The following is a 12560-nucleotide window of genomic DNA, read 5'->3' on the forward strand; positions in this document are numbered from 1 at the left end:
CAACAGTTCACCAACACCTTGCTTGCCTCTTGGACTGCGATTGCCTAGCTCCTTACTTCATGTGCACTGAACCCTCCCAAAATAAAAACCATCCGGTGCTACACTAATCTGGGTTTCAGCGCTGTGCTTCTGCACCACCCTGAGCTGGCCCATGACCCAGTCAAAGTAAAACCCATAACAAAGCATCAGTGTTAAACAAATAACAATGTCTTTTGAAATTCACCTTTTGACCAGCACAATTTACAGCAATAGGTGGATAGGGCCTGATGAAAGTAGACTTGCAATTTTAGCCACAGAATTACTGTAAGGGGCAGGGGAATTTCCGAATCTTGGAGAATCGCAATTGAAATGAATGGATCTGAATCTTTATAAAAGGTCCAAATTTAAATAATTTTAAAAAGCAAACAACATCGAAATTGAAAGTTATAAGTAAGGCGGAAAAAAGAAATCAGATTCTGGTCCTGCCCGGACACTAGGCAGGCATGCACAGTTGCACAGGCCCATGTAAACAGACAGCTCCCCAATCAAACGCAAATGTGTCGAAGTAGTTTGCTGGCTCAGGTGATTCGCAGGTAGATAAAATCAGGAATATGCCAGTTACGCTGCTCTAAGATATAAATCCTAAAAAGGCATTGAGTGACAGCTGACAAGACCGTATTTGCTGCATTACCATAGTCAACCAGAAACCTGCCACTTCTTCCAAAAAATGTATGATCCAAGGTAGGCGATGCAATTCGTTCAAGCAATAGAGCCAACATGGACGAGGTGCTTGGAGGTCTCTCTTAACCAAACAATTTGTCAATTTAACTGCACTTTTTATCAGCAGTGATTAGAAAATGAAGATTTTCACCCAACTACAATAACCCAACTATCTAAAAGTAAAATTCACAATAAAAAAATAAAACTCCAAAACACATTTTAAGCTTTAGGTGCTGAAGTTGTCTTATATGTGCCATTTTCTGAGTTAGCAGTGTGCATAAAATGTTGTGGAAAATAGTTAATTATTTTTTGTTCGTTAAAAACACATTTATTAAAAATTATACGTGTTTTAATCTTAGTGAGGGGAAAAAAATACAGAAAATACTTCAATTATTGTACCTCTAAACAATAATTGAGTCATGAGTTACACCATTTTTTTTTCCCCCTGATTACTGGGCACTGCTCATCATTGCTAACACTTTACACAATACAAGCGCGACTCAGCTAACTAACTTAACTTTGATTGAAATCACCCATTTATCTATATAGAATGTTGTAAAAAATTTAAACCGAACACATGCCATGATTAAATGATTCAGTCAGAATGAAACTTGCCAATAAGAGCAAAAAATGGAAAACCGCTCTTGTATTGGTTTTCACTGCCAAGAGACAAATTGAATTAGGAGATTGATCCCTGCAGCAGGATGGAGACTGCGGATTACAGCACTGCAGCAGCCCAAGCGAAGACACATAACATAAGGAAACTAAACAAAATATCGGATGGCTACATCTGTAGTTTTGATGCCACTCAGGAGACAATTCTGGCAATCGTGGAAATTTGAGTGGATTGTGCTTAAGCACAGAATTCATGAATGTTGCACCAACAAAGAAACTGACAGCCCGGCAGAGGTGCGTAATCAATACACTTTAATATATGCCCAGCTCTGGCAAACTGGTTCTCATGTGCAGAAAATGGAAAAAGGTGGATGTTTTAAAAATATGTAATATTTTCACTCAATAACCTTGGAATTTGTTCTCTTGAATTTGCAAGAGAGTGATAGAAATTTTAGTATTGTCGTGATGGAATGCTTTGTATTAAGAAAATGTCGTTAAAAGTTTTGGGGCTCGTGGGTTGTCAATGATGGGTCGTTAACAAATAAGTTATAAGTTGGGGCTGGCTGATGCCAGGCCAACTCATTGCCAACAGTGCTGTTCCCAACCTTTGAAAATCCTTCATTTTATTATATCTATTTTTCCATCTTTTTCCACCAAAGTTTGGTTTGCTTTTTCTCCTAGGCTTATGAGAATACCCCAACGATATATATAATTCTGGCTCAACCTGGCATTGTGTGCTATCTGTTAGCCATAACCATTGCCACGGCGACATAGTACTGGAAAATGTATCCCATAGGGAATGAATGGGCTCACAATTTTGCGATTCAGAATAAATGGGCCCATTCATTTTAAATGGGGAAGCCTGGTGACCATGGTAAGCAGGGAAGTTTCCAGGGGTGGCACGAGTGGGTCACTGAGCTACGTGAAGAGTAACAATGTGCAAAAGGCAGTTGACAAGTAGCTGCTAAAGAGGATATGCAGTTCTAGTTATACATTTTGGTCTACTTTTCAAATAAGGGTGTGACGTAATAGGTGACAGAACGCAAATTAGAACTGCTCCTACATGTGCCCAGTATTAGCATTTGAATGAAAGTGTCTTTTGTTTTTATATAGAAAAATGGATGCAAGTTTTCTGATTTTACTTCAAGTAAGGGGAGCCTCACACGAGGGTCATTTCTACCGTACTCTGCTGTGCTGAAACCGAACTCTTGGCCTACATTCACATTATTCTACCAAACCATGCCTGGACCCAGTTGCCTCCAAAATACACATGATTTGGTTTATTCTTGCGTGTATAAAAGATGTCAATTTTGACGAGTGGTTTTAGATCAGCTCACCAGCCCTATGGAGAGCTAACTTGAAGACGACAATCTTTTTGGCGCTATATACATCACATTTACATATGCACAACGTGACGCGATTGTAAGGCTTCACGCAAAGACTACTCATTTTGCAATGCGCATGTACTGGCAATTTATACATCCTAAGCCACGCCCACCATAGTTACAGCATCCATGTATTACAAGCAGAGCATAAATGGTGGCCGAAATATCAGGCTCGAGCAACTCTTAAATCGATATTCCTGATGGCATAACTATCATTTCTTCCAAATGATGCAAACTTATCTCAAAAGTCAGTAGAAAAGGGTCTCTATTATAAGTTATATTCATGTCATAAAAAGTGTCCAAAGACGTTAACTTTGTAAGGGTGGATGCAAAATGTTGGTGATCTATAAGGAAGTCAGAAGTAGAGGCCAACCGATTATCGGGCAGGCAGATTTCCTGGTGGGTCGATTATCGGCAAAGATGTGTTGGGAATTTGACGGATACTGATATAATATTATCATATGATCAACTTATTTAGCCAATTAAGCCCAATTCTAAGCAGAGCACCAAGCAACAGCCGGTCTGAGCTTTTCCCTACCCCTTCTGCCTTCTGTCTCGAACGCTACCCGTCCTGAGCCTTCTGTTTGCATAAGCGACCGGGGACGGAGCAAATGAAGCAGGAAACCCACTCGGCATGGTTGGCAGTCACAGTCTGCAGACTGGAAGGAGAGTTAAGGCTCTCGCTAATATTTTTCATATTCGCGAATGTATTTCACATTTGCTTTTCCTGTCTCTCTTTCTCTCCACCCCTTTGTGACTACCATTGACTGAAATGTCGAGGAAATGTTGTGAACGTGCAGCGACGCACACACGGAAACAGAAACTACCGGTGTTTCACTCCACTTCACGTGAACTACGATTTTCCTATGCTACTCAGTGCTGCTCTTCCGGTAGAACGAGTGTTGTGGTTGTAGTCCATAAAAATGTGTTCAGTAAGAGATATAAACGTGATTAAAACATAAAAGCGTTCATTGTATAAACAATACGTTTTTTAAGATATAGTCATGTGAACGTCACCAACACTGTGGAGACGACCCAATGCAGCTAAACGCTATTCTATTCACAACCAGGACTAGTTGTAGACAGGTAGGCTTTATATTGTGTGCCATAGTAGCCCATTGTAAAGCATGATTATTGTACGTAGTTGTTCACTGATCGCTGTTTCCAGAGAACCATTGTGAATGATACCCTCGTTTTATTGGATTTACCTGTGTAACAAATGTTTGAATTGAATTTGAAATCTAACCATCGACTGTTTGCAAAGTAAGAAACGGTTAAACATATTGTGTGGTTTTGGGAGACTACAAAGGAATACCACACTTGTTAGTCGAGTTAGCTGTGTTGAAATTCAAATTTATTTACTGAAAAAGGTTTCAGATCGCTATAAAAGATTTATTTGAATTAATAAGAAATATAGTTTGTGTCTTTTTGCATTATTTTTTTTTCCCACATCAATCTGCTTCAAATATCAGTTATCGACCTCCTCTAGATACTAAAGATCAGTATCGTTCCTGAGAAACCCATTTCAGTCGATCCTTAGTCAGAAGTCCTGTACCATCTACACATAGAAATAGATTCAGATATGTCAGCTCTGACAGACTCTTACTGAAAATGTAAAGCAGGGTATGTACACTTTATTGTTTTTCCTTCTAAGATCTTCTAAGTCTAAGACATGTCCCCTCCCTCTTATTTCTTGTCGCATCTAAAGCTATAAAAGAAGTTTTCTTTAGGCTGTCTATGTGGATAACTCTATAAGGTCATAACCTTTGACAGAGCAAACTCATTTGAGAATTTTTAAGGGTGTGTCTATTTCATGGTAACATACCAAATTAACGTGTGAGGGAGGAGCTACATGTCATGCTGTGAAGCTGATAGGGTGCTGCGTTGTAATGCATTAGTGTAAATTGTAACCAACTGATTTTCACAGCATGTTACTGTGAATGTGGGCGGAAAACCGGGGGTTGGCTGTATAGGTATTAGGGAAGCACGATTTTGGAAAAAAAACTTGATTGCGATTTTTCAGACCCAAATTGCATTTTCGATGCCATTTTCGATTTTAAAAAGAAGTACATTTTCTGTGAACTTTTTTTTCCAGGAAGAACATAAACATAGTGTCATGCAAACATAACTTGAGATTACGTACTAAGAGACAGAGAGTATACGACAATTACATAATATCAACTATAGATGTACAAATAAAAACAGAATTGCAGTTGAATAAATGGTCTTGACATTATACAAAATGACAACGAAATTGGAGGGCAGAAGTATTCATGGATGCTAACGCCGTGGCATATCTAGCAATTTGAACATTATTGTAGTCATCCAAATATTAGGTAAATCCAAAACCTCACTTTCCCGCCATAGAATGCTTCTCATGTTTTCTTTTGCCATAGTGTGTTGATTTGTATGCTACTCGGAAGAACATGAAAACCAGGCAGCCCTCAAAGAATTGAAGATAAATAAATTGATGGTTCGCAAGTAGAGGAAGCTGAAAAACGAACTGAATGTTTTACTTTGTAATCAATATTTACATAAACGGCAACCAAACTTAATTTTGCTCCTCCTATATTTCTAAATACATACACTTGTCTGTGTTGTCGCAAGGGGGCCACACCAGAGGGCATCTGGACCCTACTGTGCGGTGCGCCCTGTGTATGTTTTAAATACAGAAAGAGCCAGCTACACAGAATGCACATTTGAACACAGTTTACCCTATGGTCGTGACAATACAGTAATGAATTTTGAGAAAAATAAATCTCAAAAAGTACATGTCATACTTCCTGCTATATTTTGATCAATAACACACTTAGGTAATTTCAGATATGAGGATCATTATGCTACAGGGGGTGATTTTTTTTTAAACTAATTTATTTCATATTATTATCCCTCAATATAGTTTTTCCACATTGCCATAGTACAGTAGTTTAGAGCACAATGAATTGTAATATATATCAAGCAATTGACATAATTCCTAAACGTCTGTCATCAAGCACAATAGGCAAACATTACATAAAAACAACTCGAGCATACATACATGTCAGAATGATTCCAACCCAAGGTATTTTGCAACAGTTACTGTAGGTATGATTTAAAACCTTTCTAGAGCTCGCTGATGTAAATGTCAATGGCATTTTACAATTGACAGTATTAGGTCACTGAGAACTGTGAAAGTTTTCAATGAATACAAGAGGCAAGCTTCTTCAAAACATTCCTTGCACTCCTTCCGCCGCTCACCTTCCACATACCTGACATTTCAAGTGAACCTTGTACCAGCACTACAGAGCCAACCTTACCAACAGGGTGTGCCTGCAGAAAAGGTGGGCCTGAGAAAGGTACCTGCACCAAAACCTGTCTCTGGAAGAAATTCTAGTACCTGTATATCTGAATACACCAGGGATAAATCACAAATCACTGAATGGCAGGTTGCAGCGATTATAAAGAGACATTAGTAAGAATTGACAAGCATTGAGATTAAATTACACAATTTAGAGCTTAAAACACAAAATAAAAGAAAAAAATCAAGACAACTTGACACTATTGTATCACAAGAAAAATCAGACCAACGGAAAACAGCTGTGAATAGATAGACGCTTACATCACGATTAAAATGATTCTGAAACCTATATCAAGCAATTAGAGTCGATTTTAGACGTTGTGTCGATTTGTTCATTGAAGACGTTAAGGGTAAAAATAATCATTTGTCTATTATAGGGATAACGAGGACAAATGAGGCGCAAGTGGCGGAGGCAGCAGTGCTCTTGACCGGACAAAGACCCTGCGTCAGAGCCTCAAAAGTGACGAGCGCATGCACGCGTTTTGTCACAACTTTTATTGCTATTTTCATTCTCTTTGCGACATTTCACGAGGCATGAGGTGGCTTTATGAAGAGGGAAACTTGTTAAGTTGGTTAATAATTTGGAGCTTACCTTAGTGTTGGCTCCAGAGAGAAACGGCGACACACTCTACTGCACGACCCCGGGAAAAGAAGCTGAGTGGGGAAAGTAACTCAACCAAAGATGTTTGAGTACACCGAATGGCCTCTTTCTGGGATATCACTTTTTAATTGAATAACAATGGGTGCTGTAAAATAAATGTTGCCTTATTGTTATTCTGTTGCAGGCTTGAATGTCTCCACCACCACTACCCTTCCACACTGAACTCATACGTGACAAGCTAAAAAGACTGGACGGTAACACTTCCGGTATCAGTTTTCATAATAAATCCACATCCGCGTTGTCCATTCTGTTCGTTTATGTTGAAGGAAGTAATTATTTCCTGTTCAGTTTCAGGAGATGACGTCACTATAAAGAGAGACTGGTACTGTATGCCACCGAGATCTGAAAAACTGCCACTGAGAAAATGAAATTAAACCTGACATTTATTGAGACTTTTCTTTATTTGGTATGTTTGACTTTGATAAGACTGCTTGTTCACAGTTTTACTCGAAAACTTTTTACTATTGAAAAGTTTGCATTTAAAATCCAACTTTGATTATTTTAATTAAATGTAATTAGATTCCTCATTATCTATTCATTAAATAAAAAGCTGTCAAGGCCCAAAAATGCATTACTGTAAACCTGATCATTTATTTATCTGTTCGTATTTTCTTTGGCCTTTTTAAAATTAATATTTTTCAATTATTTGATTAACTCCCTTAAATTCCTTTCTGGTAATATTGCTGTTGTATGAAATGTTAGTACAGTTCTAACGGTGGGCAGATCAATCCAAATATCGATATTAAAGATACTTAGTGAGTACTTGAATCAGATCGACACTATTTACCTAGCATCAATACTGTCTTCCTATTTTACCACTATAACAACGTTGTTTGTGGCTCGTAAGATTATACATACACAATAACTTTCGAATTCCGTCTAATTGTGGTTACATTTCAGTCGCACTACTGACTTCATTTTCAAAATACTGTACAGTGAAAGGTATTTTACTGGAGTTGATGGCATTGTTATACAGCCATTTTATTTGTTACATCCATCCATCCATCCATCCATTATCTGCACCGCTTATCCCCAGTAGGAGCCCATCCCAGCTATCTTCGGGCAGTGGGCAGGGGACACCCTGAACCAGTTGTCAGCCAGTCGCAGGGCACACAGAGACATACAACTCACTCGCTCATTTACACCGAGGGACAATTTGGACCGGCCAATTAACCTGACATGCATGTTTTTGGAATATGGGAGGAAACCAGAGTGCCCGGAGGAAACCCATGCAAGCACGGGGAGAACATGCAAACTCTATCGATCTCATGACCTCGGAACTGTGCCGCACATGCTCTAACCACTACGCCGGCATGCTGCCCTATTTTGTTACATTGCTGCTTAATTTGGTTATCTGTCTTGACTTTAGTTGTGTTTTTTAGTGTTCTCACATCTTATTGTTTACACGATTTGCTATATGACTTCATTTTCAAGATGTGCTGTGGAAGGCATTATACTTCTCATGATGACCTTGTGTTTTTTATATTTTCATTTCATTACTGTATTTTTTGTTTGACTCGACATTAGTTTTGAAACAGTTGTAATCTAAACCTTTATATTCATTTTTATATACTGTAGTTATTTTATTAAAAATTGAATTTTTTTAGTGCCTAAAATCTATGTGCTGTTTTTTTTTTTTTTCATAATTATAAAATAACACAAGCGGAAGGGTTTATTTTTCAATTATCATGACATTTCCAAGCAAAAGGTACCAGTATCAGATAGTTATTGTTTGTTAATACTGTATTTACTTGGAGCAGATTTATATCTAATGTCCCAGTACAGTTTGGCCCAAGCCTTATTAGTACCACATTCATTTATTTTACACAATATATATGTTGAATAATACAGTTAATTATTAAAAAAAACATAATTCCAAAATGGGCATCACATGAGCTGCATTACCAAAAACTGAACATTTATTTACCTGAATATATTTTAATTTCTCCTTTTTAGCTATTTATTTTTCTCCCCACATTTTTATAAACTAATCTAAGTGCCTTTCTCGTAATCTTGCTGTTGGATGAAATGTTATTACCACATTCATTTATTTCACTTAATTTGTATACTGTTAAATAATAAAGTTAATTAAAAACAATGGTAAATTAGGCATCACATGAGTGCTAACCCTGCCCTGCGATTGGCTGGCAACCAGTTCAGGGTGTCCCCTGCCCACTGCCCGGAGATGGCTGGGATGGGCTCCAGCCCCCCCGCGACCCTAATGAGGATAAGCGGTACGGCTGATGAGATGAGATGAGTGCTAACCCCCTAAAATGTGCGGCGCCCTAATGGATAAAAAGTGTCAAAAATGAATTTATCAATCCATTTTCTGCACTGCGTATCCTTGCAGGCTCGCAGGAAAATTAATGTATGTTTTGATTTATTGTTTCATTGATTTAATCATCATACATCTCAAAATTATTATAAAACTATTCAAATATTTTTTTAATAGTGCCTGACCATTGAAGTGAAGTGCCAAATAAATGTATACTAATTCAATAAACTAATTCAGGTCCTCAAAATGTAAAGTTATTAGCAGAATGACATGCATGCACACTGAGATGAATGTAACAGTGGCTTAAAGTGCCAGCTTGATGGCAGCAAACGTCTACAAAACAAATCATTTGTCCCCACAGACCAAGTAATTCCTGACAAGGAAAAGGAAAAATATAATTATTTTACAATAACATATTTCCACACTATGTTTTTATACTCGTACCACTGGCTTGCAGTACCTTCTATTATTTTGTTTTATTTTACTTAAAAACGTTTTAATAGGGATTATATGTATTTTGTAGATGTTATTATGTAAAATATTAGTTTAGTTAAATGAAAAAAGAGCTGGGTTTTTAATGACTCATCAACCTCAAATCAATAAAATAACATCTCTATGAAAAATATTTAAACCATTACTGAAAATAAATTATGCGTGCATAATTCATAATAATACAATGATCATTTAAACAAATCAATCCATTCATTATCGGCACCGCTTATCCTCAGTAAGGTTGCAGGGGCGCTGGAGCCCATTCCAGCAGTCTTCGGGCAGTGGGCAGGGGACACCCTGAACTGGTTGCCAGCCAGTCACAGGGCACACAGGGACAGACAATTTGCCTGCTCTTTCATACCTATGGACAATTTGGACCGGCCAATTAACCTGACATGAATCTTTTTGGAACATGGGAGAAAACCGATGTGCCCGGGGCAAACCCACACAGGCATGGAGAGAATATGCAAATTCTGCATGGGGTGGCTGTGGTAGCTGGGATTGAACCCTGGACCTCCGCACCATGGGACTGTACGTTAACCACTCAGTCGCTGTGCTGCCATTAAAGCAAATCCTTACTTATAAAGTAAATTCATCTCTATGCATGGTAAGAGTGTGCCGTACGTGTGTCATGTAAAAAATATAACATTTTGCATACATTTCAATTAAAAGAAAATTGTCTACCACTTGTCAAACACCCAAAATGCAACTTGTATATGAATAAACAACATAATACGCAAACACACGCACTAAATAGGAAAAGAAAACAAAGAAATAAATAAAATATTTTTTTGGGAAAATGGAAAGACACAGACAAACCATGTGAGGAAAGAGACCCCAGGGAGCCAAACCAAAATAATAAATGTTGGGGGTTTGTGCCCGCCAATAGTGGATGGTAACCGGGCTTGTGTTGGCAGACTTGTGCCCGCCACTAGTGGCTGAGAACCGGGCTCGTGTTTGGGGATTTGTGCCTGCCATTATTGGCTTAAAACCGGGCTGGTGTTTGGGGACCTGTGGGCATAAAACCGGGCTAGTGTTGGGGGACTTGTGGGCATTAACCTGAGATAGTTTTTGGGGACTTGTGCCCGCCACTAGTGGCTTAAAATTGGGATTGTGTTGGGGGACTCGTCAAATAAATTTAGCACTGTAAGTACTTTAGGCCAACTAACACTAGTCAGTGTACCCTTTCAACGTTTAAACTTGGGATTGTATTAGGATAAAGAAAAGAACACACTCTGTGTTGGGTATTTGGTTTTTGATACCCTTTCCTTCAGAGGTGCGTCCCACCCAAGCTTTTGTGCTAGATCTGAGGCGTGTTCAGGAGAGTGAGTGATTGCTATCGCGAGCTATCGCTAGCTTCTGAACGGCCAGTGATTATTGAGCGCTCGCGTGCCCGAGTAATCACGGGAGAAAGACCGCTTACTTTGATTTCCAACATGGCGTCGACAGTGCAGAAGATGGAGGATCTCACCCTGACGAGTGCTGTTGGCGATGTAATATATCGTCTTACATTGCCTGGTAATGTTTGTGAACAATGCAAGACAGGTATGACCCTTCCACTGCGTTTAGGATAACCTTAACTGTGTCAATATGCGAACTGTCGCTCATATCAGCCAACTCGCTCAAAGCAAGCTGTAGAACGAAATCCATTGTACTGTCGTCGGCCATTTTGGATCAGTAAGGCAATCACAGTGAGCGATTACAACCGTTCAGCAGTGCGCGGCAAGCGATTAACAAGAGACTACATGTCTGATCACTCTCCTGAACACGCCTCTGCTTCCTAGATCGGCTCAGGAAGGAATCACACACCACAATGGCTACAGACTCATTTATTGAAAACACAGGCATAAAACAACACCTCTGATTGGCTTAAGCGAGATCACATGAATACACGAGACAAATCTGATTGGTTTAGACAGAACTCACTTGTTTAAATTAAGCCAATAATGCTGTTTGCTAGATGGCGTGTAAACATAATAAATGAGTTGTAAGAAAAGTTTGTATCACACATTAAACCACACCACCTACATTGGATATTACCGAATCTTACTGCAATATGTATTCTGTGTAGCACTATTTAGTTACTCTATATAACACGCTACAGTGGGCATTTGCACGTCACACTGGGTATTTGTATATTGCATTCTTTTGGCTTTATTATTGTATTGTTCTCAGCTCAGGGATGCTGCTGGAAATGTGAATTTCCCTTCGGGGATGAATAAAGTATCTATCTATCTATCTATCTATCTATCTATCTATCTATCTATCTATCTATCTATCTATCTATCTATCTATCTAAAGGTGCAATGCGTCACTGTGAAGTCATAAGAGTGGAAAAGGGAGGCAAGCTTGCAGGCACTAAAGTGAAGGCCATCTTGTTTAATAGTTAGCGGACGCCAAGAAGATAGAACTGTTGCCAGAATACAAACAGCACCTGGATATAATATTTGGCTTCGTTAAGGTACTTTTGAGGATAAAATTATACAAAGGCACACACAAAGTATTATCAAACTATAATTTCCATTACATTTTTTAACACCCCATAGTAAAATATAAAGTAACACTTTTAAGGGTATAAAATAAAATGAAATGTGACACTTAAAAAGGCATTGACAAATTCTAAAACATGCAAAGTGTTAGGAAGCATTACGTTTTTTTGCATAAAATGTATATATATAATATATTCCATTGTATCTTTCAATTATTTTGCAAGATGATGCGTTTTGAAGACAGCTTGTCTTGTCCTTGATATCCTGAGCTGTGACGTCATCTAAGGAACACCAGCACCCTTGCAGGCCAGTCACCATATTGGTTCACGTGTTAATTAGTTGAAGAGGTTACAAATGTTCAAGCAAAGTTTTGGTAGTTTTTGTGGAGAATGCCTAAGCATTGTTCTGCACGTGCATAACAAAAGACGAGCATCCATAAAGGGGCTAAATGACAAAAATAACAAATGGAGAGCCAACGGGCCTAACCAGGACTGATCGATGAAACATGCAATGCTGGCCGACCAAAAAACACGCCGTAAGAAACCTGGTATACTGGGAAACAAAAACAAAAATCGGGCTACGGCGATAAATGCCAACCCGGCCGGGA

The 12560-nt window shown here is 38.6% G+C and overlaps 1 protein-coding gene across 1 annotated transcript in view; it reads right to left on the bottom strand.

The window, feature by feature from the left end:
- The window catches only part of nck2a (NCK adaptor protein 2a), a 52518-nt gene extending 45611 nt beyond the window's left edge, over positions 1-6907 (bottom strand). The window contains exon 1 of the mRNA XM_088352846.1: positions 6629-6907. The gene's annotated coding sequence lies outside the window, so the exon portion shown is untranslated. The remainder of the gene's footprint in view (positions 1-6628) is intronic.
- Between the last annotated feature and the right edge of the window lie 5653 nt (positions 6908-12560).

This window comes from Urocampus carinirostris, chromosome 14 (assembly GCF_059441175.1).
Source record: "Urocampus carinirostris isolate Australia breed hairy pipefish chromosome 14, RoL_Ucar_1.0, whole genome shotgun sequence".
Lineage (NCBI taxonomy): Eukaryota > Metazoa > Chordata > Actinopteri > Syngnathiformes > Syngnathidae > Urocampus > Urocampus carinirostris.